This window comes from Otolemur garnettii, unplaced genomic scaffold, assembly GCF_000181295.1.
Source record: "Otolemur garnettii isolate 467f Iridium unplaced genomic scaffold, OtoGar3 scaffold00004, whole genome shotgun sequence".
Taxonomy (NCBI): Eukaryota; Metazoa; Chordata; class Mammalia; order Primates; family Galagidae; genus Otolemur; species Otolemur garnettii.
Window position 1 is genome coordinate 31068839 of NW_003852399.1, and position 17906 is coordinate 31086744.

The window sequence follows — 17906 nt, forward strand, 5'->3', positions numbered from 1 at the left end:
AAATCCTTATCCAGGGAGAAGCTGTGGGGCAGATGTCTGAAGCAATCCTTTGAGAGAACACTTTTCAGGGCAGAGTAATTGCTCGGTTCTGCCTACTTCTTGCCCTTCTGCTTCATGTGTGCTACAAAGTAGTTGTTGCCTGCGATGGTGAGGCCCGCAATTAGGGAAAGGAAGCTCTGGGAGCCCACTTTGCCATCTCGGCACTGGTCCAGGTCCTTCATTATTTTGTCTAAGGCCAGAGGGTCTTTTTGATTTTCCAAAAATCCCAGGAACTCCTTCTCCATGAGCACTCTGAGGTCCTCCTTTGTTAAGTGGCCTTTAACCCCGGCAAATTTGTGAAATGTGAACATCATGGTTTCCATGGTGTGCTCCATCTGAGATGGCATTTTGGTGAGGTCTACTGAAGTCTGGGCCAAGAGGCGCGGCGGACGCTAGCAGGCTGGGGCGCAGGGCGGCGAACAGAGCCGTACTAATCTTTTCTTTGTGGTTTTTTCCCATTACTTCTAAGCTTCCCTATCCAGATTCAGACCCAAATTTTATAATATAAATTCTATATTTAATATTTTTATCCACCTGCAATTTTGTCAAAGTTCCTTTTTGCTTTTCAAATATTTGCTTTAGAGCTAACTAACTTCTCCAGAATCACCAAGTATTATTGTATGACCTCAGATTTCCTTACTTGTAAATAGGAACAATAATAGCAGATACATCAAAGGGAAGATTCATGAGATAATGCATAGAAAATGTTCAGCAAGTAGTCAACAAGTGGGAGCTTACATTAACAGTATCAGTAATCCAATCTACTAATGTATGACACTATCATATTAAAATTTTATATATTCTAAGATCTGCTTCTGGGTTGTCTGGTCTAATCCATTAATCTATTTTATAATTCTTATGTCCGTAGCATGTCTTTGCTTTTATCTTCTGATTTGTCTTATAGTTCTTAAAATTATAGTTCTAAAAATTCTGCCATTTTTTTCTCTTTGCTATGAAAGACAAAATTAAAAAAATTTGAATTCTCAACTATGTTATTAAATAAAAAACAAAAAGACGTATCTGGTAGGACCATTCTAGATCACTACTTAACCTTCTCAAAAACACTTCACCTTATCTCCCAGATTTTATTCTGGGAGCTAGACTTCTCCAGATGAAGTCTACTTAGTTATTCCCAAATTTAGCTTCACATTGGAACCACAAGGGAATTTTAACCTTCAGTATATCAGGAAAAAAAAATTTACTATCTAGGTCCAAAAGACCCTTTTTATTTATTTTTAATATTTTCAGTTATTTTATGATTCATTTGCAGAAATAAGAATAAAGGGATAGTTTTTTAAAAACAAAACTTTGAGGGAAAGTTGTAAAAAATATAGCAATTTTTTAATTTCATCTTTCTCTGATACTAAAGGCATACGTGAGTATATCCAAAATAGGCAATATCCTTTAAATACAACCAACTGCTCACAACTATCATGCATGAACCTGCAATATTTAATACTTTTTTTTTTTTTTTTTTTGAGACAGAGCCTCAAGCTGTCACCCTGGGTAGAGTGCTGCGAAATCACAGCTCACAGCAAGCTCCAACTCCTGGGCTCAAGCAAGTCTCCTGCTTCGGCCTCCCAAGTAGTTGGACTACAGGCGCCCACCATGCCTGGTTATTTTTTATTTTTTATTTTTTTTTGGTTATAGCCATCATTATTGTTTGGGGGACCCAGACTGGATTCGAACCCACCAGCTCAGGTGTATGTGGCTGGTGCCTTAGCTGCTTGAGCCACAGGCACCAAGCCAATATTTAATACTATTTCCATTTTCATCCTTAGGAACACTATTCATTCATTAATTTTTTTGTTTAGAGATGGAAGTCTCACTCTGTCACTCAGGCTGGAATGTAGTGGCACAATCATAGCTCACTGCATCCTTGAACTCCCAGGCTCAAGTCACCCTCCTGCCTCAACCTCCCATGTAGCTAGAACTACAGGAGCACACCACTGTGCCCAGCTAATGTTTTTATTTTTCTGGAGAAACAGGGTATCTTGCTATGTTGCCCAGGCTCATCTCAAATTTCTGGCCTCAAGTGATCCTCTTGCCTCAAATCCCAAAACGTTGGGATTAGAGGCCTGAGCCACCACTCTTGAAGCATTATTTCTTGAATTTGAAAAAAATTCACCTAGGAATCATAATCTGAAGGCTCACAGTCTGAGATTTCCCTTAAACAATTAAATTCACTATCATTATTAAAGTGCTATTTCTTTGCTTTTAATCTTCTGATTTGTCTTATAGTTCTTTAAATTATAGTCTAAAAATTCTGCCATTTTTTTCTCTTTGCTATGAAAGACAAAATTTAAAAAATTTGAATTCTCAACTATGTTATTAAATAAAAAACAAACAAAAGACTAAAGATATCTCCCAAATGTTTTCGTATCTTCTTAAATGACATAGCAATTACATATTTCACCATTATATCCTTCTGGCAATTTTCTTCACTCTTCTATTTTCTTCTTTCTGGCATTACTGAGGAAAAATAATGAATACTGATTAAACATGTCCTAGGAAAATGAAGTAGCAAAATGTTTCCAGGTAAGATCGCTAAAATCCTATAATACATCTTACATTGACATATGTCCAATGAAACCATATGATGATTGCAAGATAGAATGAGATCTGTTCTAGTTTTTTTAATAAGTAAATTTTCTTTTTATTCTTTGGAAGATCTCTAACCAATTATACAAATTACAAAATAAATATCAATCACTACAATAACAACAACTACTCAAAAAAGAAATTCAAAAACCAAAATTAAAACCAATGAAGTCTGATGATAAATACCAAGGGTTAAGAAAGACCAATACTTAGGTCTTCCCCACATATTCTGCTTTTATTGATCTGGCACATGTAGGGTAGGGCTTGTGCACTGGAATACTTTTAAAGCACCCCAGGTAATTGTTAATGTGCACCTAAGGTTTAGAACCATTTTAAAATTACAATAAATAAAAGAACAAACAAAAAATCCCACTGAAATGTTAATGGATTCACAAACTATCCATAAATCAATTTTGAATAACATCTTTATAGTTTTGAGCATTCCTAGCCAGGTTTCAAATTTCAAATTTTTTATGCCTTATTAATTGTGTTTCTTCTCACAAGGTAGTTACATTTCTTAACTAGGTTCCCAGGTATTATATACTTTCTGTTGCCATTTTTAATGTAAACTCTTTTCCACATTTTGTTTCCTAATACTACCAATAGAAAAACTTGTTATTTCTTTTCACATTTAGTTATTTCACAGAATTCTACTAATTCCAACAATTTTCATTGCCTTTGTCTCCTTTTCCAGAAAACACTGTCTTGCAGTGTTAAAATTCATACATTTTAAAATGTAAAAACTACAGCAGAAGCACATCTTTTGTAAAGCCAGTCTTTATATATCAATTTTTAAAAATAAAGGTTTCAAGTTACCTCCTTCTCAACTGCAAATAAGAACTGTATTTAAATTATCTAAACTCCAATCTACTGTTTTGGCAACATATTGTTTGTAAAGTAATACGTTCTTTAGTGTGATGTCTACCACCTGTCCACTTTTAAAAAGACATACAATCCTATGTACAATTGAGAAGGGAGCCCAACAGTCAAAAGCTACTATGTCCCAGTTCTTCCTACTGAAAATCAATACCTCTTATCTCATCCTTACAGGTGAGTTAAAAATGAAAACACATCTACCTTATTTCTTATTTCCTACATGTATCCATGATATCTGATTATCAGTGAGCTTCAGTATTCAACTGTGCATTACAGTGGAAAACAATGAACTAAGAACTAAAAGACCTGGATTCTAATCTTGACACAAACACTAAATAAGTGATTTCACACAAATTATTTAACTGCTTAGAAAAAAAAAAAAAGAAGAGGAAGAAATTTTTAATAAAGTAATTTATTTACAAAACCCTTTTTGTACTTAAAATAATTTGGCTTTGATAATAAGTGGACCACATTTTCGGGTTTACTGTTATCCTTATTTGCCTACAAATTAATTTTTCATCAAACCTCAGACTGTTTCGATTATCAACCAAGATTTTAAAATATGTATTACTGCTGAATTAGAAAATTTAAAAAGGAAAGGAAGAGACAAACAAGAAAATGGAAAAAGAAGAGGTAAAAACAAACAGCAAAAAACTACCAGAGGTACATCCTCCCTGGGCAAATACATAGCATTAGAGCAAATGGCTGCTCCCTCACATAACACCTCTAAGTCAAATGAACAAATAGTCTGAGTGCCTACCATTTGCAATGGACAAGATAGTTCTTACTTCCAAGTACTACAGTTCAGCATTCAGAAAAATAATCAGGGAAATCTAGGTAAGAGTCTCAATAAAATATTAAGATGATAAAGCAAAAAAGAAATACCTGAAAATTTGGCAAATTAAATTTGGTAAATTCTACTTATTCCATTACCAAAAAGTGTCCAAGTATTTTCTGTCCTTTTCCACTAAGATTTCTGCCACTGTGGTGAACCAATTACAAGTACATATTACAGGAATTATCAGTGATTAAGGGAATAAGTTTATTTCGGAGGTTAAAAAAAAAAAAGAAACATTTGTATTTTAAACTTATTAAAACTGGATCAAGAAGAACTGAAACATCAAAATTTTGAATCACATTCAGAGAGAAGCTCTAGCTATTTTTTAACATCTCTCCTAGGTACCAAATATGCCTATTATTAAAAAGGAGACTTATTCTACTGTCTCAGCCCAGAAATGAAAAGAGAAAAAACTAACATTCTAACATTTACCCAGCACCTATACATGTTGCTAGGCACATCCACCTTTTACTCTTTCATCATTTGATAATCTCAATTTTGTTAGGTAATAATTACATTTATTTTAATTTTTTATGGTAAATTAAGTCATGGACTAACTAGTTAGGCAATTTTCCTATAGTCTCACAAGATTTCTTTTAAATGCATTCTTATTACTACTTGCTATCTTCTGAACTAAAAATTCCAGAAACTCATATGAACCTTTTATTATGCATTTGGAAAAAAACACTGACAAAATAAGACCTAAAAACTTAAATATATAAGCATAAAATATACTCAAAATAATCTTTCAAATACTAAAAAAAAGTAAAAGGTAAAGATTTAGGGTATCAGTAAAGGCAGTTTCAAACAAATTAGATTTGACAGAGAAACACATCATAGTGTATAAGAAAAACTAAGTCATAATTGAGGATTTTAGAAAATTTGGAAAACCAGAACCACCATTATTAGAGATTTTAAAAAGTCTTTGGCTCGGCGCCTATGGCTCAACTGGCTAAGGCGCCAGCCACGTACACCTAAGGTGGCGGGTTCGAATCCCCAGCCCGGACCCGCCAAACAACAATGACGGCTGCAACCAAAAAATAGCCGGGCGTCGTGGCGGGCGCCTGTGGTCCCAGCTACTTGGGAGGCGGAGGCAGGAGACTCGCTTGAGCCCAGGAGTTGGAGGTTGCTGTGAGCTGTAATGCCACGGCACTCTACCCAGGGGGACAGCTTGAGGCTCTGTCTCAAAAAAAAAAAAAAAAAAAAGTCTTTAAAAAGGAAGGAGAGAAGGGAAGATTATAGACCTTGAGTTCTAAGTAAGTCAGAAGGCGTAAAAGTTTTTTGAATTTAAATCATCCTACACAAGATTTGTACTTTTTTAACTATAGCTATAACCCCTAACTCTCTATTCAGAAACAAGATTCCCTGCCCAACAGAATTCCATCTAAAATCCTTAACCTAGTATTCAAAGCTCTTCATAGTCAAGTCCTATTGCAGTCTATCTTTCCAGTTTTACCCCTTTCTCTATGTTGTCTTTGTTATAGTCAAACCAAACTACTAGCTAGTACCAGAATATGCCCCGGGCTTCCTCCCCTCTTTTGCTCCTATCTATTTGCTGAACTCTCCCCAGTCCTTCAGGATGCACTCAGTGCAACAGCCTCACAGCCAGTTAACAACTCACGTTCAGCTATTCATACCATTTTAATGTAGCACTTTATAACACCTACATTCTGTTTCTGTAGCTGCTTAATCCCAACAGATTTGGAGGTTCCTAAAAACGAGAATATTACTTCCTACAACTCTGTATTACAAACAGCACCTAAGAAAATGCTTGCATATACATGCCATCAATATGCATTGAGCTGAATAAGATCAGTAGTTAGAAGTAGGAGCTTTCTGTCCATTGGTCTCAACTGGGAAAAAAGAAATTTAAAAAAAAAAGAGGCAGCAGCTTCTAATTCTGGAGTTTGACAAGAATCAAAGACTTCATTTTTAACATTTACATTAATTTTTACAGAAAATAGATACCACACCCAATACATTACCTGTTTTACTAGGCCCACAGATTTTAAATTTATAAAGCAAATGTTGTGGTCCATTTAACTACAGTATCTGATTATGAATTCTAAATACTAAGCCTGACAGATCCTGTTTTTTTTTTTTTTAAAAAAAACTCAATCCCATGATAAAATATATAAATGATTTTGTCTCTCTCCAAAAAGCACATCTGTTTAGTTAGCAAATAAAAACTGATGATGTGTGCGTATTTTCATCATCACAAAATTCAAATAAAATACTGCATCATTTCAAAAAGTATTTGTACTGGGACAGCTGTAATGCTGAAAGCTGTAAAAAAGCTTGTATGATACCATATGTGAAAAATAAAACTAGTAACGCTCAAATAAAATACTACTGTGGTATTGGTTATGTGGTCACATCCCTGAATTAGTATCATTCAAAACAGTTATAATCTGTTCTCTGCTATAAGGCTTTATGCTTGGTGGGAAGAAAAATAAACCAGACTCTAGGAAGATAATATACCACAAGGTTTAACACAAAGCACAAGGAGATAAGTACTGTAATAAAAATATTAACAAAGTATTAAGGAAGCAGAGAAGAATAAGGGCATAGCAAAGACAATATAGCATGGGAAGACTTGAAACAGGCTGTGAGTAATAAATGGAATTTCAAAAGGCAAAATACAAGGCAAAATGTATTTTAAAGTCACAAGATCCAGCTGCAGCAGAGACTGTAGGGAGTTAGAGGACAGAAAAAAATAAGACAAGAGATTGTATTGATTCCTGAGACCTTCTGAAACTTTCGGAAGGAGTGGCCTGACTGATCTGAATTTTTCTAAAATAACTGTGAAAACAACAAAAAACTGAGAAAGGAGAAACTGAAAGCAGGATCCAGCTGAATAGTTACTGCAACAGCAGAGAAGAAAGTTGATGAAGAATATGAAGCTTGCAGTAGGAATAGAAAGGACAGGTTAGACTCAGGATTGCAAAGTCTAATTGGATATAAAGAGTAAAGCTAAAATTAATCCTTTTAATTTTAAGCTAAATTAATGCTTTTAATTTACGCATTTAATATGAAAGCAAATAAAACTGTTAATAACTTTCAATGAGTTCCAAGTAGCCAAACGCTTACTGATCACTTACTCTGTGCAAAGCAATGTTAAAAGATAGAAGACACTCAAAACTAAAAATCTCTGGAGAAGAAAGATAGCTATGTTTTCTTTATAGACAAGTATATATAATTCAATTGTGTTTCTATAGGAAAGATGATGCTGGGAAGAAAAAGCAGAACAAGAAAAGGATTTAGTACCCCTATAATATGCTATGAGTATAATTAACCCAAATCTATACACTCAAAGTCCAAAACAGCAGAGGAGAAACCAACCAAAAACATTTTTTAAAGGGGAGGCTAAAGGTAAAGTGATGAAGACCTCAGGGCCAAAGAGGTGAATTAGAATGTTATTTTACCAGGAAGACCATTAGGAGTAAGTCTAAACTACAACTTCAAGCAAACACAGCAGCTCAATCTGGGGTTGGGGAGTTGATAAAGGTACACAAATTTGTTCCCCAGAGAGAAAAATACAGAACTTCTTTAAGTTGACCATCCAAGGGAATGTAAACAAACTGGTTAACTTATGGAGATGGTCAACATAAGGAACTAGGACTGCTGTACACGTACATGTGGGGTATGTCTGGTCTATGATTAGGTCAACCTAAGGAGGTAATCAATGTAGGGAGGTGTTCAAACTACAGAGGTTCTAATCTAATTGAGCCCCCGCTGGAGGAAGCAGGCCAAGGTAAGGTATCCTGATAGAACATCGGTCTGGTAAGATAGGGAAGAGAGAAACTGCAAAAGAAAGTAAGCATCAGATTGAAGAGTTTAAATTTGATTATACAGGCAACAGGACAAAGGTTATTAAATGAGAAAATATTAATCAGTACCTAGGATGGACTAGAAATATGAAGCAGTAAGAGTGAAGACAAAGAAACCAGTCAGAAGAGTATTACAATAGTCTCCGTTAAATGAAAGGTTAACAAAAGCCTGAGCCACAATAATTAACAGGAAAAACTTCAGAATGAAAGTAAAAAAGATTACTGAGGTACAGCAGGTAAGATTTAGGAAATAACTGAACATGTGGATGAAAAGTGGGTATAAGATGACTTCAAAGGCTTAGGTATAAACCAAACCACTAGGCAGATACTAGCTTTGTTTCAAGAGGGAGATGAAATCAATTTGGGACATACTTACTTATCTTGAATATTCCTCCAAGATATTCACAAGACACACATCTGTCAACAGAAATGCCAGGATAAGCAGAGAGCACTTGGACAGATAGAATATGGCAGTCATCCACCTAGAAATGCTGGTTAATGTATGGAAGAGAAAAGAGGTCAGAGGACTAAACTGTGGCAAATACCTAGTTTAGAAAGCAGGAAGAAAATCAAAGGAAGAATGCAAGACAAAGAGCACAAAGCACCTTTTCAACATCCTCTCATAGCTTGGTGCCTGTGGCTCAAGAGGCTAAGACGCCGGCCACATACACCTAAGCTGGTGGGTTCAAATCCAGCCCGAGCCCGCCAAACGACAGCTGCAACCAAAAAATAGCCAGGCATTGTGGCGGGCGCCTGCAGTCCCAGCTACTTGGGAGGCAGAGGTATGAGAATCACTTGAGCCCAGGAGTTGGCTCAAGTTGATGTCACAGCACTCTACCCAGGGCAACAGCTTGAGGCTGTCTCAAAAAAAGAACAAAAAAAAAAAACCATGCTCTCATGTTTCACAACTCTCAGAGACTAAATAACCAAAAAGGTCACCAAAAAGGTCACACAATAAGCAGTAGCCACATGGGGAAAAAAAGTGAGAACTAATGGTGATATATAATACTTATTTTAGATAGAAAGCACTTACTTTTGACCCTAGAATATGTATATATATTTTTTCCTTTTTTTTAAATAGATGTTGTCTCAAGCTAGAGTGCCATAGTGTCAGCCTAGCTCACAGCAACGTCAAAACTCCTGACTTCAAGAGATCCTCCTGCCTCAGCTTCCTGAGTAGCTGTGACGACCATGTTTCCCCGAAAATAAGACACTGTCTTATATTTATTTTTTCTCAAGAAGACACACTAGGGCTTATTTTCAGGGGATGTCTCATTTTTATTAAGTATAATACAACAATCTACATTTACTCAAATACAGTTAAGTCATCTTCTTCTGGAACCTGACAGGGGGAGCCAACCTTTTGGTGGGGCTGGCGCTAGTGATGCATGAACTCCTTTCCCCTAGCCATTCGCACGTGCGCAATAGGATGCCTACAATAGCGGTTACCACACGCGCTCTGCACAAGGGCAAACGGCTCCGAGAAAGGAGCTGTGGCAGATAAAAGGTATTCTAGTCTTCCTTACCGCTCTGCACTGAAATGCAGGGCATGGCTATGCAGATACACTGCATAGCCACACCCATCACTAGGTCTTATTATTGGGGTAAGGCTTATATTTAACAAATGCATAGAAATCCTGCTAGGGCTTATTTTGGGGGTAGGTCTTATTTTCAGGGAAACACAATACAGTTGCCTGCCACAGTGCCTGGCTAATTTTTTCTATTTTTAGGGATCTGGTTCTTGCTCAGGCTGGTCTAGAACTTATGAGTTCAAGTGATCCTATCCCTCCATCTTGGCCTCCCAGAGTGTTAAGATTACAAAGGCAGCTCCACCCACCCAGCCCAGCCATTGACCCTGGAATTTTTACCCACAGAAATTTACCCTAGAGAAATAACCAGGGGTAGCGGAAAAGAGAGGGTGCTGCTTATAACATTTTCCCTCTGGCCTTAACTCTAACAGTAAAAAACAAAACCTAAATTTCTAGCCAGAGTGGAAAAGTTAAATATAGCACCAAGAAAACTAAGCATATAAAAGAAAACATTTTAATATCTAAAATGTTTAAACTTCATCACTAAGTAGAAATGTACTAAAATTAAAGAAAACTTTTTGCAAAATATGGCAAAAGGTCAATATTCTTAATATATAAAGGACTCCTGTAAATGCGCAAAAAGAAGGAAAACATGCTAAAGAGACAATCAAAATTTCTAGAAAACATAAAAATGACAAGTAAAATGTTGACCAGGCTCTTATGGCTCACACCTGTAATCCCAGCACTTTGGGAGACTGAGGCAGGAGGATGGCTTGAGGTCATGAGTTTCAGACCAGCCTGGGGCAATGTAGCAAGACCTTGTTTCTACAAAAAATTAAAAAATTATCCAGGCATGATGGTACATGCCTGTAGTCTCAGCTACTTGGGAGGCTGTGGCAGGAAGATCACTTGTGCCCAGAAGTCTGAGGTTACAGTTAGCTGTGATTATACCACAGCATTCCAGCCTTGGTGACAGAGCAAGACCCAGTTTCTTAATCATAAAGAAATAAAAATTAAAATGATACATTAATCACCCCTTTAAGATGAGAGGAAAATAGGCACTAATATCCTTGAGAACTTTTTACCATATTAACATTTTTAGTAAGTTTATACAATAATTCTACTTCCAAGTAAAAAATAATTTGAGCAGTATACAAAGTTGCTCCCACGAAGTTCACAGCTCTGCCTATAATATTGAAAAGCTGGAAACAACCCATATGTTCAAGAACAGATTGATTAAATAAGTTATGGTATATTCATTGATTTTTAAGCAATTTTTAGAGAACATAAATATTTAATGTAGAAAATTGTTAAATAATTTATTAAACAAAGGTTTCTAAACAGCATATATAGTATAAACCTATTTTATTTTTTAAAATGGAAAGATATACACCAAAAAGTTAGTACTGGTTATGTGTAAGTACTAGAGTGATAATACTTTGATACTGCCTATTTTATAAATGAACACATATTCTCTCAGACAAAGAAAAAAGGGTTTTTACCTTAGGAAAGAAATGCAAAGAAGAATGTGTAGAAAAATGCAAGTGTAAAAACCAAAATACAGTTATGTATAATAAAAATATGAAAAAACACAAAAATCTTTATTTGTCCCCAACCTATTATTTAAATAATACAAGTATGAAGAATTAAAGATAGTTTCACTTCTAAAAGAGAGAAGGGGGGAAAAAAGGATGAAGAAGTGGATGCAAATAAGAAAAGAGAAACTTCACATTATAAAATCTTAATCTTTCAGAAGGAAGCCAAGGTCATCTGCTAAAAGAGTTAAGTGTTTCAAGATTGGGGTTAGCAACCTAAGTAGTATGAAAAAGCAATAAATAAAATGAATCAATTCATTAGATGAGAAAAGGATTAGAAAGCCACTAGTACCCAGGCAGGTGGAAAACAAATATATAACATCCTCAAATGTTATATAACATATAGCATCCTCAAACTATGGCCTGCGAGCCACATGCAGCCCACCGAGGACATTAATCTGGCCCACTGGGTGTTTTTGTTGCTGCTGCCTGTCCTGCTTAGCAGCCAACTCATCCCGGGACCCACAGTCCGGCCCTCCAATGGTCTGAGGGACAGTGAACTGGGGCCCACAGTCCAGCCCTCCAGTGGTCTGAGGGACAGTGAACTGGGCCCCAAGTTTAAAAAGGTGGGCGGTGCCTGTGGCTCAGAGGGGTGGGGCGCTAGCCCCACAGGCCGAAGGTGGTGGGTTCAAACCCAGCCCTGGCCAAAAACTGCAAAAAAAAAAAAAAAAAAAAAAGAGTTTGAGGGCCCCTGTATAATAACAACAGCATGACTTTGGGGTGACCTGTGGGGGAGGGACAAAAATAGAAGAAGTAAAACATTATTTACAAGTTGAGAATTGACTAGTTATATACCCAGCAAAGGTGAATGAGAGGAGGGATTATGTGGAGTAGTGAGTTCATGGTTAGAATATGAACTACTGGGCTCAGGACCTATAGCTCAGTGGTTAGGGCACCAGCCACATACACTGGGGCTGGCAGGTTCCAACCTGGCTAAACAACAATGACAACTACAAAAAAAAAAAAAAGCTGGGAGTTGTAGTCCCGGCTATTTGGGAGGTAGAGGCAAGAGAATCGTTTAAGCTCAAGAGTTTGCGGTTGCTGGGAGCTGTGACCCCATCGCACTAGGCTGAGGGCAACATAGTGAGATTCTGTCTCAAAAAAAAAAAAAAAAATTAACTAGTGAGTTCAAAGTTTGGAAAAAGGAAGACGACTAACAGTCTGAGAGGGACTGAAAGTGACAATGAAGACAAAAAGCTGCTTCACCATGAATGACAGAAACGAGAAATAGAAAACAGGCCCATGCATCACCATCTAGCCTACCCGTAAACCTTGAGGTAGAGTGGTTCTGTACAGTTGCAAGGTTAAATAACACAGTCATACATGTAGGTTGCTAATGCAAAGTGGAGGCGAAGGTCACTGGAATTTGTGAACTGTACTTCCAAATGTGGCTTTTCTGGCCAGAAATGAATGTAACTGTTACTTAACCTCTATGCACTTCACTTTCCTCAGCTGTAAATAAATCCTTTTTAGCCTGACTGATAGGACTTTGGGTGGCACTTAACCTCACTGCCCTTCATTCAACCACAAAAGACACTAAAAAGGAGATGGAAGATTGAAGTAAATCAAAGACTCCATCTGACTGCAAGTTTAAATCACGGGTACTTAGAAAAAAGGCAAACCTACCTATGCTCTGTCCCCAAACCCAGTAATTCTGATTTGTTCAGGGGTAGATTCCAGTCATCAATATTTTTAAGAAGCTCCTCAAATTCTAATGTGCTGCTGAACTGAACTAGGCATTTCTAAAGGCAGCTTCTCTTTTAAAATTTTTAAATTCTATGATTATATATAATTCACTGCAACTCTGTTCATCTGTTAAAATCATACTATCATGTGCCAGGCACTTCCACCAACATCTTAGTGAATCCTCACAATACCACTTTGAGGCACACATTTCTGTGTCCCTCTTTACAAATGAGTCCAGTGAAGCTTGGAAAAGTAATGGGACTTGTTCAAGAAAGAGTCACAGGCTAGCAAGGAGCAGAGCCGGAACTCCTGGTTTGTTTTATTCATCCCAGTCCACTCTACAAGCAACTTAACTTCCTTTCCAGTATACTCAGTAATTATTTGAATACTTTCTATTCTCTTCCCAGGACTGCCCCAAATTGAGCACACCAGTTGGTGGTTTACAGATTGACAAGGGAGAAAGTTATCTTGGGTGAGGACAAGAAATTAACGCACCACGCTACAATTATTACAGAATTACAGAACACCTTAACCTAGAAAGGCTTTGCAATTTAAATTAGCACTGTGAAAGCATACTTATGAAGTATTTTTTGTTCAGTTAAGACAACACACATTGCTATTAAGTAAACAGCTAACATACAAAGCTGGTTCATCAAAAAATAAACATCAACAGAAAAGCAATGTTATATACTTTCTATTAAGCAGAGCATTCTAAAACAAAATTCTATGACAATACAATTCTGACAAAACAGTAACTGACAGAGCAATAATGAGATGTGCTCTACCAAAGATCTTCAATGTATAAATATAACCTTCAAAATTTTCAGGTATTAATATTCCCATCAAGTGCCAATAAATCAATCACACTTAAAATTATGATAAAATTCTTTTGTTGATCCAAAGCTTCTCTCCCATTCATCAGTAATTATCAATCCATTATTTGCGTGGAAATTTCATAGACATTCAAGTTCTGTATCCTAGGCCAAAATTCATTGTCTTACCCCAAGACAAATTTTGAGGGGAAAAAAGTACAATCAACCCGATCTGTGGACTTAATATAATTCCTGGCATTGTACTGGAGAAAAAAAAGACTACAGAGATTTCAATACTATGCCCATGAAAATTACAAATTAATAAGAAATTCATGAGGCTTATTTACAAGAAACAAACATACGTGCACTCATCCATTCAAACCTTTCCTGAACATCTCGCTATGTTCTTGCATGCTGGAGATGGAGAGGCAAATCAGATCTATTCAATATTTACAGGGATATCATGGGAGAAATGAATTGATTCCTGGGGACAGAAAGGGCATTAGGTAAGAGAACAGGGCAGAAAAGGCTTCAAAGAGCGTAGACTTAAAGAGTATTTTTAGGAAGAAAAATTTAATTACAAGAACACCTTTAAATTAGCCCTAAAGGAATTAAGTATTTACACTGTCGAATTCATCAAGTCAAAAAAAGCAGGGATAAGAACAAGATGGACAGAGACTGCTCCACAAGAATGAGTTATGTACACGTACCCTATAAAGCTATGCTATAGGAAAACTGTGAAGGCTTCAGAGTCCTAAGACCTCAGGTAAATAGCTTGGCTACTAGATTTGGGAAGTCAGTTAAGTCATCTCATTTCTAAGTAACTCTTTGTCCATTAAAATAAACGTATAATGGCATTTACTTGACGAAGAAGCAAAACTAAAAGAATTTTTAAGACCCAAAGAAACTGGCAATCAAATCTGAGCAGCAGCTACATTTTTACCTCTAAAGAGTAAAAAGATAAATTCTCCAAGATGTTTTAGGAGTAACTGTATTTGTGGTTAAGAGGCTCTCACTTCATTTAACAAAATTTTTAAGGTAAGATGTCTTCCTTCTTAATAAAAAATAGCTTTCATATACTGGAGTAATTCAAACTGAATCTTTTCTTTTTAGGCCTCAGTCAGTACACCAGTTTTATGTTTGTTTTTTTTTTGAAGCAATTACGTGTGCTTTCCAAATAAATAGCTAAATACCCTTCACCTGGTGCTGTCAGGATTCAACGAGGTTAAAAATTAGAAGCCCTCATTAATACCAAATTAACCTCAAGACCCCATGAGCTACCGGAATACAGAGAAAGATAATGCTCAAAACACGCAACTTTAAGAAAGCAAAAGGAGGAAAAAACTTTGAAATGTCAAGATCACTTCACCTTCCTCTTAGAACCACCAACACATGCCTTTAAGTCTCTCAATCAACTTTTGTGTCTCAATCTTTCCTTAATGAGCCTCTTCAGCAATATACTAAAACACGACAAAGGCGGCATTTATCAACTCAACATACTGTCAGTCTATGAATTATGGAGAAGGGCTTCGGTATCAGTAACCTTCAGACCCCTCATTTCCACTGCACACTCACACAAGTTAGCGCTGTAATGTTCTAAGAGCACACAGGCTATTCAGGCCACAAGTGCGGCGAGCTCTCAGCCTTTAATAATATACTTTAAAAACAAATTCGGCCAAGGACCATAAAACTAAAATAATCCCAATAAATAAAACATCGCTTCTATCAAGGCAAATTCGCCGGTGCCATTTCGTCTCTTCCCAAGTCATTTAAAAATTAGCTGTTCAAGTTACAACATCCCTGCTGCAACATCCTGCAAACTTTTCCAACGTAAAGATGTTGGGGCCCAGAGACGCCACTGGCGAGTCCGGGACCCCAGCCGTCCAGCCCCACGCCTTCTCCCCTGACCTCAGGCTCCCTCCCGCCGACGCGCGGGCCGGACCCTCGCGGCAGTCCCCCTACTCCCCCGGCCGCGCTGTCCGGGGCGGGCGCGGCTCTCTCCGGGCCCGGCGGGACAGCGGCGGTGACTCGTCCCGGGGCCCGCCCAGCGCGAGGGGAGCGGCCCGAGAGCGCCCCGTTTCCCACAGACCCCAACATGGCGTCCGCCGCCGCCGCCCGCGACGCCGACACCTCCCGGCGCAGCGACGGCCCTGGGACCGCGGGAGGAAGCGCCCGGAAAGTTTCGCTTCTCCCTTCTCGGCCCACCAGGAGCCGGCGGGCCACCAACCCGGGCTTCACCTACCCAGACGGGCGCAGGCGGTGGCGGCGAAGGTCCGATTCCTTCTAGTTGCGGACGCCGGGCACAGACTCTGCCTGCTCCCCGCCCCGGGCCTCCCAGGGTGTGTGCGGTCCGCGGCCCCGCGCAGCCGGCGCGATCCAGACGCGGCGGGTGGGCAGGCGGGCCGCCTGCCAGAGCCGCGGCTCGCAGGTGACTCTCCCGCCCCGGCAGTCGAACCCGACAACGGCCGCTGCGCCGGCCTCTCCCCTGCGCGCGCCCGGGCGTGCCCCCGCCCACACTCCAGGCGCCAGTGCGCGGGCACGAGCACACCCACCCCTCTCGCTCCCCGCCCTTTCTCGCCAGTTCCTTCGCCCCGCCCCTCCGGGCCCGCGCGTCGCGCTGAGGGGCGGGGCCTTCTGTAGAGGCCACACCCACCAGAATGCGTGCGGGTGGAGCCGGTTTCTCGGCTGCTAAGTGTGGAGACGCGCTCCGGACGCGTTTGAGTGCGCGTGGGTCGCTTACCTGACTCTCCCGACTCTCAAGAGCCTTTGGAAAGGACTGTTCACCTGTCTACAAAGTACTTAGGGAGACTGGAATCCTGTAAGGAAGACCTCCCCCCTGCCCCCAACAGGCCTCTCCTGGGAATTGAAGAACAGGAAAGAAAAGGCTTTGGATTTAAATGTCCCAAAGCGTCGGTAGAGACACACAGACAAACTTTGGTTTAGCTCGGCGATCTTGCCCATTCCCACCTTCCTTTTGCTTTCTCTGAAACGCTTACCTCTTGAAACGGAGGGGGCGGCAACCACACACATACCGCACATGCTCCGCACAGCCATTTATTTTAAGTACATGCCTTAGACTCTGGTCTTTCCAGAACTTTTCTCTGACAGCACAAAAACCCCATCTACCTACTTGACATACCTAGAAACTGTAAGGATGGTGTATCGCATACGAGGTTGGATGTGCCCTTTTTCATGCACGCCATAGCACCTGTTTGCTAATCGCCCTGGTGGCTCCGTGCAGAGGTAACAAAGGCGTCTAGAATAGAGGAGGAAAGGGTGGACGACAACGGCACACTGATTTTAAACAAAAAGTATGTGTGTAGATGGAAATTAGGTTTGGGCAAACTTTGTTCCCATTGTCTATTGTTTCAAGGATTTTTTTTTTAACATTTGATTGCTGTTGAATTAGAGCCCCACCACCGACCTGCACGTAGATTCGCACTTAGGGAAAATGAGGTTTAAGTTCCTCCCTCCATTGTTTCCACCTGCTTTTCAGTCTGAGACTCTCTCCCTCAGGTTTTCTGCCTCCTAGCCTCCCCTACACCAGTGTCTCCAGAACTCGTTTTTAAAATAACTAGAACAAAATTAGCAAAAGTGAACAACTTTTTAATGGGGAAAGCTATAGGATCACGATCACATGCATACGCACATGCACAAAAAAATCTTTCGTGTGTTAGCTATAGCTTCTTGGTAGACAAGTGCAATGTTGAGGCCAGGACTCTGTCTCGGCCATCACACTACCCCACCTTGGCTGAACCTCACCCTATGCCTGGCATTACCTATGGGTGAGGAAAAGACAGAGCTAAATATCTAAAATCCCTTCAAATTTTGAAATTAAGAACTGCTATATCTGATTAGTTGTTTAATGTAGAGTCTAAAGCATTAGTCAAACATTTTTGTTCCCTCACCTCCACTGGTAAAAAGGTAATATAAAGGGTGTAATTAGAAACCAGAATGACTAATTGAAATCTTGGCTTTGCCACCAACTACCTGTGTCCCTGGACACATCCAGATATTACCTTGATTTTTTTCACTTGTAAAATGGAGACAAAAGTGTATCATGGAGCTATTATGAAGATTAAATGAATTAATATCTACAA

General features: G+C 39.0%; 1 protein-coding gene and 1 pseudogene across 2 annotated transcripts in view; both read right to left on the bottom strand.

Annotated features, from left to right (window-relative positions):
* The window catches only part of PLEKHF2 (pleckstrin homology and FYVE domain containing 2), a 24136-nt gene extending 7821 nt beyond the window's left edge, over positions 1 to 16315 (bottom strand). Inside the window, exon 1 of the mRNA XM_012809960.2 lies at positions 16049 to 16315. The gene's annotated coding sequence lies outside the window, so the exon portion shown is untranslated. The remainder of the gene's footprint in view (positions 1 to 16048) is intronic.
* LOC100943074 lies at positions 7 to 768 on the bottom strand (annotated as a pseudogene). Its single transcript, XR_001161594.2, has one exon. The product of XR_001161594.2 is annotated as a protein S100-A10 pseudogene (transcript).
* Positions 16316 to 17906: the final 1591 nt, after the last annotated feature.